The following is an 8,873-nucleotide window of genomic DNA, read 5'->3' on the forward strand; positions in this document are numbered from 1 at the left end:
AGGTTTCTTGGAAGGTTATTTTCTGTTATGTTATAATGTTAGGGAAGTCCTCTACTACTTCTTGGACTATTTTCGGTTGCTTTTTCTAATCTGGAATGTTTATCAAGCATAGGATGTTGCTTTGATAGTGTGCCATAGAATTTTCAGGTTTTCTTCAGCTTTTTTTTTTATACTTTTTTTGGGCCTTGTTGTTTATTTACTTACTTGAACTACAATGAACATATCATACAATTCCATAGTTCAATCATATCAATAAGGGTAATGTAATCACTGCCACAATCATCATTGGAACTTCTTCTTTCTTATACCCACTGATGTGCACCCTCCATTTCCACCACCTTCGCCTTCCATGCCCCCAGGCAATCATTAACCCAGCTACTGTCTTCATTAATCTACCTGTATCAGTTTTCTCAAACAGATAAACACACAACACAAGGGCAAACAACAAACAAGGACCTAGCAACAATGACTACCTAAAACGGAGAAAGACCTTAATCCAAGAGAATCATAGAATACTAAAAATGGAGAATAAATTCACAATTTTTCAGAAGATCCACTTAGACTGGATTGTAGCACCTTGTCTTATTTTTTTATTTATTTTAAAAATAATTTTATTGGGAGCTTGAAAAACTCTTATCAGAAACCTCCATACATTCTATTGTGTCAAGCATATTTGTACATTTGTTGCCATCCTCATTCTCAAAATATTTGCTTTCTACTTGAGCCCTTGGTATCAGCTCCTCATTTTCCTCTCCCTCCCTGCTCCCATGCTAACGAATTCTTGATAATTTATAAATTATTATTATTTTGTCATGTCTTGCAATATCTGACTTCTCCCTTTGCCCACTTGCCTGTTGTCCATCCCCCAGGGAGGAGGTTATATGTAGATCCTTGTAATCAATTCCCCCTTTCTACCCGACCTTCCCTGAACCCTCCGATATTGCCACTCTCACCACTGGTCCTGAAGGGTTCATCTGTCCTGGATTCCCTGGGTTTCCAGTTCCTATCTGTACCAGTGTATGTCCTCTGGTCTTACAGGATTTGTAAGGTAGAACTGGGATCATGATAGTTGGAAGGGGATGGGGGGACGGGGTCGGTGAAGGGAAGAAGCATTTAGGAACTAGAGGAAAGTTGTATGTTTCATTGTTGCTACACTGCACCCTGACTGGCTCCTCTCCGCCCCAAGACCCTTCTGTTAGGGGATGTCCAGCTGCCTACAGATGGGCTTTTGGTCCCCACCCTCCACCCCCCCTCATTCACAATGATATTGTTTTATTCTTCTTTGATGTCTGATACCTGATCCCATCGACATCTCGTGAACGTATAGGCTGGTGTGCTTCTTCCATGTGGGCTTTATTGCTTCTGAGATAGATGGTCGCTTGCTTATCTTCAAGCATTTAAGACCCCATTTTTATAGATTGACCTTGTATTTTGGCCTCAAAGAATTTGTCTTAGAGATCACTGATTGATGGTTCCATTGTTTCTATTTTTCTGTTTTGGTTTTGCAGTGTTATCCAATTTTAATATTGTAGTGTTTGTCTTCTGCGTTTCTATCTGGAGCTGTTAAATTATTCCTAGTTTTTTATTTATTTTGTCAGATTATTATGGTAGTACTTTCCTGAGTTCTTCTATCTTCTCATATGCTTTTTTTCTGTATACATTTTTCCTTCATTGCATTAAATCAGTAGAAAATAATTTTCCTAAACTTATTCATAGAACAATCAAAACTTTATCTTCATGTAAGATATCATTTAGATCTAATTCTGTGTGTATTTTAATTGTTCCATCTTTTCTTGTTTTCTCCTATGCACAGGATGTTTCTAAGACGAGGTTTTACATCTTTTTTAACTGTCTCTGGAATGAGCAGTAGCTCTCACGCCCTTGCTGTAGCTCTTTCAGTTAAGAGTGGCTCAGTCATGTGGCACTTGCCTATTCCAAGAAGGGTTTGGTGGCAGCAAACATTTAAATATTGCCTCTGCCAAGATGCAACTCTCAAGGCCAGCTCAAAATTTTTCAGGAAGTGTGGGCCAATGACCATGACAATAGATCTCTCATGAAAGGGGAGAGAAGACAATATCCAAAATACTTTGCCTGCTGACTTGATCTGTCTTTGCTGACTCTGTATATCAGAGCAAGGCCCAGGGTCTTTAAAAATTAATCCTCTCTGATCTTGAGCTGACAATCAGACGATGTCCCTCTAAACCTCAAGGCTGCAGAGACACAAGGTCAAATTCTCCCATACTAATGTTCCCTGATGGTAGGCTCACTGATCTTGCCCTCCCCAGGGTAGATCACTGGCCTACAGTATGCTGAAGAAGGGTTTCTATAATCCTCTGTGAGACCTGATCTGATTCCAAGATCCAGGCAGGCACAGAGAGTGAGCTTCCAGCTGATTTCAATCTTTTGTGGCAGTGTGTGGACTGTCTCTCTCAACCCTAGAGCCGTGGGGAGCTAGTGTATTTACCCACCTGAGTTAAATCACGGTCAACACACACACACACACACACGCACACACTCCATGTATGTTGAGGGAGAAATGCTACTGTTCTCTGTGTTGTTAGTGTCAGTGCTGGTGTGCATGTGGAGAACAAGGAGTCAGCTCACCTTTTCCCCTCTCCCTCTGCTGAGGTCCAAAGAGCTTTGGGAGAGGGAAGTTCAGTGGGAGTCATGTCAGGGTAGTCAAGAAAACCTGTTTTGTTGGGAAGGGGGGAGGCAAGTGGTTCCACCACTACATTTTCCTCCTGAATTTTCAGATTTCTGTTCTTGAGAAATTTATAGCTCAAGTTTTTTGAGTCTTCTTCATGGATTTTGAAGTTGTCTTTAGAGAGAATGTTATAGTTTGTTTGCTTCGAGGGCTGTGACAGGTTTCCTCCTGGCGCCGTGGTGGAGCAGTAGACCTAGAGTAACTTTGACAGCACCTCCTGTCAAACCATTACCAGCGACACTTGTCAGCAACAGGGGAGACATCAAAGACCATGCTCTTGCTCACTGAAATGAGTCTGCATCAATGCATGGCGACTCTATAGGACACCGTCGAGTTGCCCCTGTGAGTTGCCAGGACCGTTACTGTTTCTGGAAGTAGAAATCCCTGGTTTTCTCCCAAGGAGTGGCTTGTCTGTTGGTTTCAAACTACTTGCCTTCCGGATCACAGCCTAACTTTAACCCACTACACACTCGGGGAATAAAAAATGACAAAACACAAGTACACGCTTCATATAGTGCCATTTATGTACAGCAGTTCTGTTCACAGAGAGACATGTTTATGCTAGATTGTTTACAAGAACTCTCCTCTAGTAGAGATATAAACTGGCTATCATTAATGCAGGTAGGTGATATTGTTTAAATAGTGATATTGTTTAATATCCTTTCTAAATTCTCTGTCACTCTCACATAGTGAATAGAGCATGTAAATAAAATATAAAGCACACCATCTTGGGGGTTGTGGATTGGTCTTATTTGCCATTTTGCTGGGTATAAGAGTGAGTCCTCTCAGAGCAGGGACAGGAAATTTGATGGCCAAAGGAACAAGGAAGAGATCATTGGCTAATGTGGAGGCAACAGACACATGAGAGGTTGAGGGGCCAAAAGCATGAGGCAGGGCAGGAGAGCCCTTCTGAGGAGGCCAGGAGACAGGGCAGGGGAGCCAGTCTGAGGAGACCAGGAGACAGGGCAGGGGAGCCAGTCTGAGGAGACCAGGAGACAGGGCAGGGGAACCAGTCTGAGGAGACCAGGAGACAGGGCAGGGGAACCCTTCCGAGGAGGCCAGGAGACAGGGCAGGGGAGCCAGTCTGAGGAGAGCAGGGGTGCCCTTTTGAGACCAGGAGGCAGAGCAGGGGAGCCAGTCTGAGGAGACAAGGAGACAGGGCAGGGGAGCCAGTCTGAGAGGCCCAGGATCAGAGAGCTAAATGACGGTCAGCATGACTGGAAGCGCTCATGTGGACCACATAATCATTTTGCAACCTGTTAATTTCTCTAATAAGCCTCATCATTGTGAGTGTTGTCCCTAAGTTCTATGTGGCCATGACAATGACTTATCAAGCTCAACAGAGAAATAGAGTCCTGTGGGTGGGATGGTTGGTGTCAGAAGAGGGTAAAAGAAGGATGGAGCCTGGAGGCATGCCTGGCCTCTAATTTACAGCAATCAGCCTTGGGCAGATGTGGAATGGGATTCTTTCCCCCCTCATACTGCTGGAGTAAATCAGATGAGGCATCCATGCCATCGCCTCACAGAAACGACTATAAAGCTAACACTTATTCTTTGTGTATTTGCTTATGCGTGTGCATGTATATTGTGGATCATTCTTGGGTGCTCACACAGAGAAATATACATGGATAGAACTATCTTTGAGGGACTTTAAAATATGACCATCTTAGTTTGCTGCTTTTATCTGTACTGTGGGTTGCTTAATTGGTTCAAATAATAGCTGTGAGCAGAGAGAAAAGTTCAAACCCAGCCCCAAAAACTGAGCAAATATGGAGAAAATAAGGGAAAAGAAAGTTTCACACTTTGGGGGATCAGAAAAATCAGTTTGGGGGCTTCTAAAGCATTAATTTGGATCTTTATCTCCAGAATTCCAAATTATAAGGGGAAACCCAGTAATTTACAGTTTTAATTGGTTTCTAAGTGTTACTGTTGCTGGTGGTCTGGATACCACACTTGGGACCAATGAGTATGGTCACCCTCCCATGCATGGCCACAAGGCTAAAATATCAAGATGTGAACAAGTGTAATTTCAGCATGGTATCCGCTTTAAGAAACAAGCACAGAGTGCTGACCTGGAAGATAGAGTTGAGCTGGTCAATGCTTCCCTATCTCCATCAAAAACTGAGATCATTCTGAATCTATAAGAAGCATGACGGGGAGCAATGACCCAATATCCACCTTTATGATTTGGGGGGAAGGAAGGGGTGTTGGAAATCATCTCAGGAGTTGCAAAGAATATCATCTTTTAGAGAAGGCATGAAAGCAACACATAATCCTTTAAAACTACATTGACAGGAGCATTGTAAACACATGTACTGGAAGTTCACTGGAATAAGAAGACTGCAGCAAACTCACTCAGCAATTTGAAATCATAAATTTCCTCCAGACAATCTTTTTTAAAGGGTTAAATTTCAAAGGCAAATCCTGATGTATGTGATGAAAGAGGATAGACTGGACCCAAAAGTGTACTAGAGCTTAAATTCCAAGTAAGATATATGTACAAAACGAAGCTTTGCAGTGGAAGCCTCATCCCATTTTGATTTTCAACATAAATTGAGTTCTTTCTGATCATTGACTGATAATGTAAAAAGCTTTTCCTATGAGTAGAATGTGTGTAAAGGAATTGTCGTGATTTCCCTGGTCAGTCCAGGGAAGGGCATTAAGGACTTGGAGCAATTGGTAAAATAATCAAGAGTCACATACTTGTCAAGATGGTCACAGGGCCACAGAAGCAAACTGTGAAATTTTTCCATCTACAGCAGTATAAATATCCCAATAATAGTTCCCACCACACTTCCAGAGTTCCAACCATGACTGTGATGGACTGATATGCGGGAAATCAGGACGATGTGAAACAGTTCCCTTTGTTGCCCATCTTCATAATGTTCCACATGTCCTCTATGGCCTAATGGTGCATATCTCCCTCCTCTAAAGGATTTATTTATGGCTTTGTCTCATCTTTACCCTGTTAAAAATTTAATAACCATTTCTCTATGAAATAAACTTGAATTTGGCATGTTTTGCCCCCTGGAAGAGAATTCAGTTCCTTCAGTCAATACTGCATGTCCTGACTATTATCTGCTCTTGAGAAAGTTGCAGGATCTCTCCAACCATCCAGTGATAAATGACAACTCCTTTTCAAGCATAAAGAATGGGCATGAGAGTGACCAAATGAAGCAAAAGGTGACCATACTGTAAACATTCAGCAGAAATAAAAAAAAATCTTTATTATTGATTCCATTTGAATTGTGAGTATTTGAAGTTCCTAGAGCTAGAATTAATAACCATAGACACAACCAAAGTGTAACTGTACCCATTCTTTTCTTCATAACTCTGAGGGAAGAGGAGATTAAGCAATGACATTTAGTAGTTGTGCTCTGCCTCTCCCCTAAGTTTACAAGGAGTCAATATCACCCTTTGATGGTGCAATAAAAAGAAAATCAACATGACAGTCACAATTTATGAGAGAAGGCAAAATTCATTCCTAGGGATTTTTCCATAATGTAATACTGCCATTCACTTTATCCATTTCAAAATAAAATTGAAGGCTGAAGAAATTAGCATTTTTATGTTGCATATATGTATAATACAATAATTGCTAAAGTGGAAACAATTTTTTTCTGAGTGTCATAAAAATGCATAGGATAAAATGATAAATTGGAAGACGTCTGAATAGATCCAAGATAAAAGTCTTCTAATTTACCTTTTCTAAGATCTGTTTGCAATGCTTGAAATCCCTAACTGCCAGATAATTGGCCTTCTTTGCACCGCGTACAGCAGTTACTATTTCTTCTAATGATGCCCAGCTTGTTTGTAATGCCTTTCAAACAGTGGAAAAGCAGGTGGGTTTCTTTCTTTACTTAATCTTTTGTGGTTCTCTCATGAGACAGTATACAGAGTGATCATTTGATGGAAATCTGCCACAATAATAAATCCAGTAGTCACTGCAAACACAAAGAAATGTTCTGAAATTTTTTCTGTGGGTTTTTCTTTTTTTTGGTAAATTATTCTCTTGTCTTACAAAAGATTTTTGTTAAATGAATCACTCATTGAATGACACTGGCTTTATAGTCTGCAGAGAAAAAGCAATCTTAATGTTGTTTAAAAATATCCACTCCCTGCCGCCTATGCTAGTGCGCTAGAGCCCCTTAACAGTGAGTGGCTGGAGATCTCTCTTCTTTTCTGGATCTGTCTCAGCTGTTGAAGAAACGCTAATATAGATACTAAGTTCTCTGGTGTGAAATGATATTTGTTTTCGAATACATTGAAAGGAATGTAGCATAACTCCTGTCTTGAGAACCTGGAGATTTGAGGGGGTTCTTTTGCCAATCCATGGCTATAATACACACCCTGTGGTACTGCAATTAGGAAAAAATATGTATTTATACAAAGCCATGACTACTTTCTATTGTATGAAAAGAGGACAGAAGAGGTATATTTTTAAAATGAGGTAGTTAGTTTATTGTGACAACCTGGCCAATAAACACATGTGGAATTGATTAAAGGGTGGAGAGATAATGGCTCGGTGAGCCTAGCCTTTCTTGTATCTTGCTCTTTGATTACTGGACCAGTGTACGCTGCCTTGCTTGTTCTGTGCCTCAATTAGCAAGCTATACTACATGTGGGACACCTAACCGGTGGACTGCATTGCTGTAATTTGAGGTTCCTTCAAGACCTGCTTTGCCACACCATTGGAATTTACATCTCTTGAGCTGGGGACAGTCAGACCCTGTCATCTGGCTGACTGTTGGTGACCTGCCTTGCTGTTTGCTGCCTGTGACTGGATAGCCTGAATTGCTCTACAGAGGACTACCTGGCGGCCCGCAAGACTCGAAGGATTGCAAGTGTCTCACAACTGTCTCACGGGAGTGAGTTGCACTGAGCCATTTGTACTGCTTTATAATTTAATTAACTGTCTATTTCTTATGTTATCTATCTATCTGGTTTTGTTTCTCTAGAGTACCCTGTCTAACACAAAAAGTATAAATTATTTTCAGTGGGGTTTTTTTTGGTAGTAAAATCTAAATAATGCAATTATTCCTTTATAAGAATTCAATACATACTTCTCTGAAAACAAAGTCACAGCTAAGAACACTCTCATTCCTCTAACTCACATCTTCCATGTGGCTGGTGCTGCTCAAGCTTTTTCTTATCTTCACAGAGATTATTTTTGTCTTTCATTATACGAGTTTGACTTACTGGCCTTTAAGTGGTAAATATATATGATAGAAAACAGTCTCCTCAGTCTTTTTCTCCTCTCTGTCTTTTTTTGCAAGAGAGTGAGTTTTATTATTGAACTTGCTGAAGAAAATCAAGGACTACAAACTTCACTGTGGATTACAACTCAAATGTAAAGAAAACTATAATCCTCCACTGATAACACTATAGTAAAAGGAGAAAAGATCGAAGTTGTCAAGGATTTCATCTTCTTTGGATCCACAATCAAGGCTCATGGAAGCAGCAGTCAAGAGATCAATCCATTCATTGCATGGGAAAACCTGCTGCACAAGAACTCGTTCAAGTGTCAAAAAGCAAGGATGTTACTTTGAGGAGTACAGTGTGCCTGGCCCAAGCCATGGTGTTTTCAGTCACCTCACATGCATGTGAAAGTTTGACATTGAATAAGGAAGACCAAAGAAGAATGCATATATTGAATTAAGGTTCTGGTGAAGAATATTGACAGTACCATGGACAGCCAAAAGGCCAAATCTGTCTTGGAATAAGTACAGCCAGAATGCTCCTTCGGCCCAAAGATGGCAACACTTCATGTCCTGCATGATGAACATGTTGGCAGGAGAGACCAGTCCCTGGAGAAGGACATCATTCTTGGTAAAGGAGGAGACAGTGAAAAAGAGGAAGACTGTTGGCAAGATGGGTTGGCACAGTGGTACATCAATGGACTCAAACATAAGAACAATTGTGAAGGTGGCACACGACTGGGCAGTGTTTGGCTCTGTTGTACAGAGGGCTGCTAAGGGTTGGAATGGAGTGGATGGCACCTACCAAGATAACAAGTAAATATTTTTATTGATTTAATACATTGGGATATATCCTCATTAATTTTCTCACAAATAACTTTACCAACAATTATATGGCATCCTTTTTGCAAGACAGTAGTAATTGGATCATGAAATTGACAAACCAACGACACTGGTAGATGCTGCAGAGT

This window comes from Tenrec ecaudatus, chromosome 13 (assembly GCF_050624435.1).
Source record: "Tenrec ecaudatus isolate mTenEca1 chromosome 13, mTenEca1.hap1, whole genome shotgun sequence".
Lineage (NCBI taxonomy): Eukaryota > Metazoa > Chordata > Mammalia > Afrosoricida > Tenrecidae > Tenrec > Tenrec ecaudatus.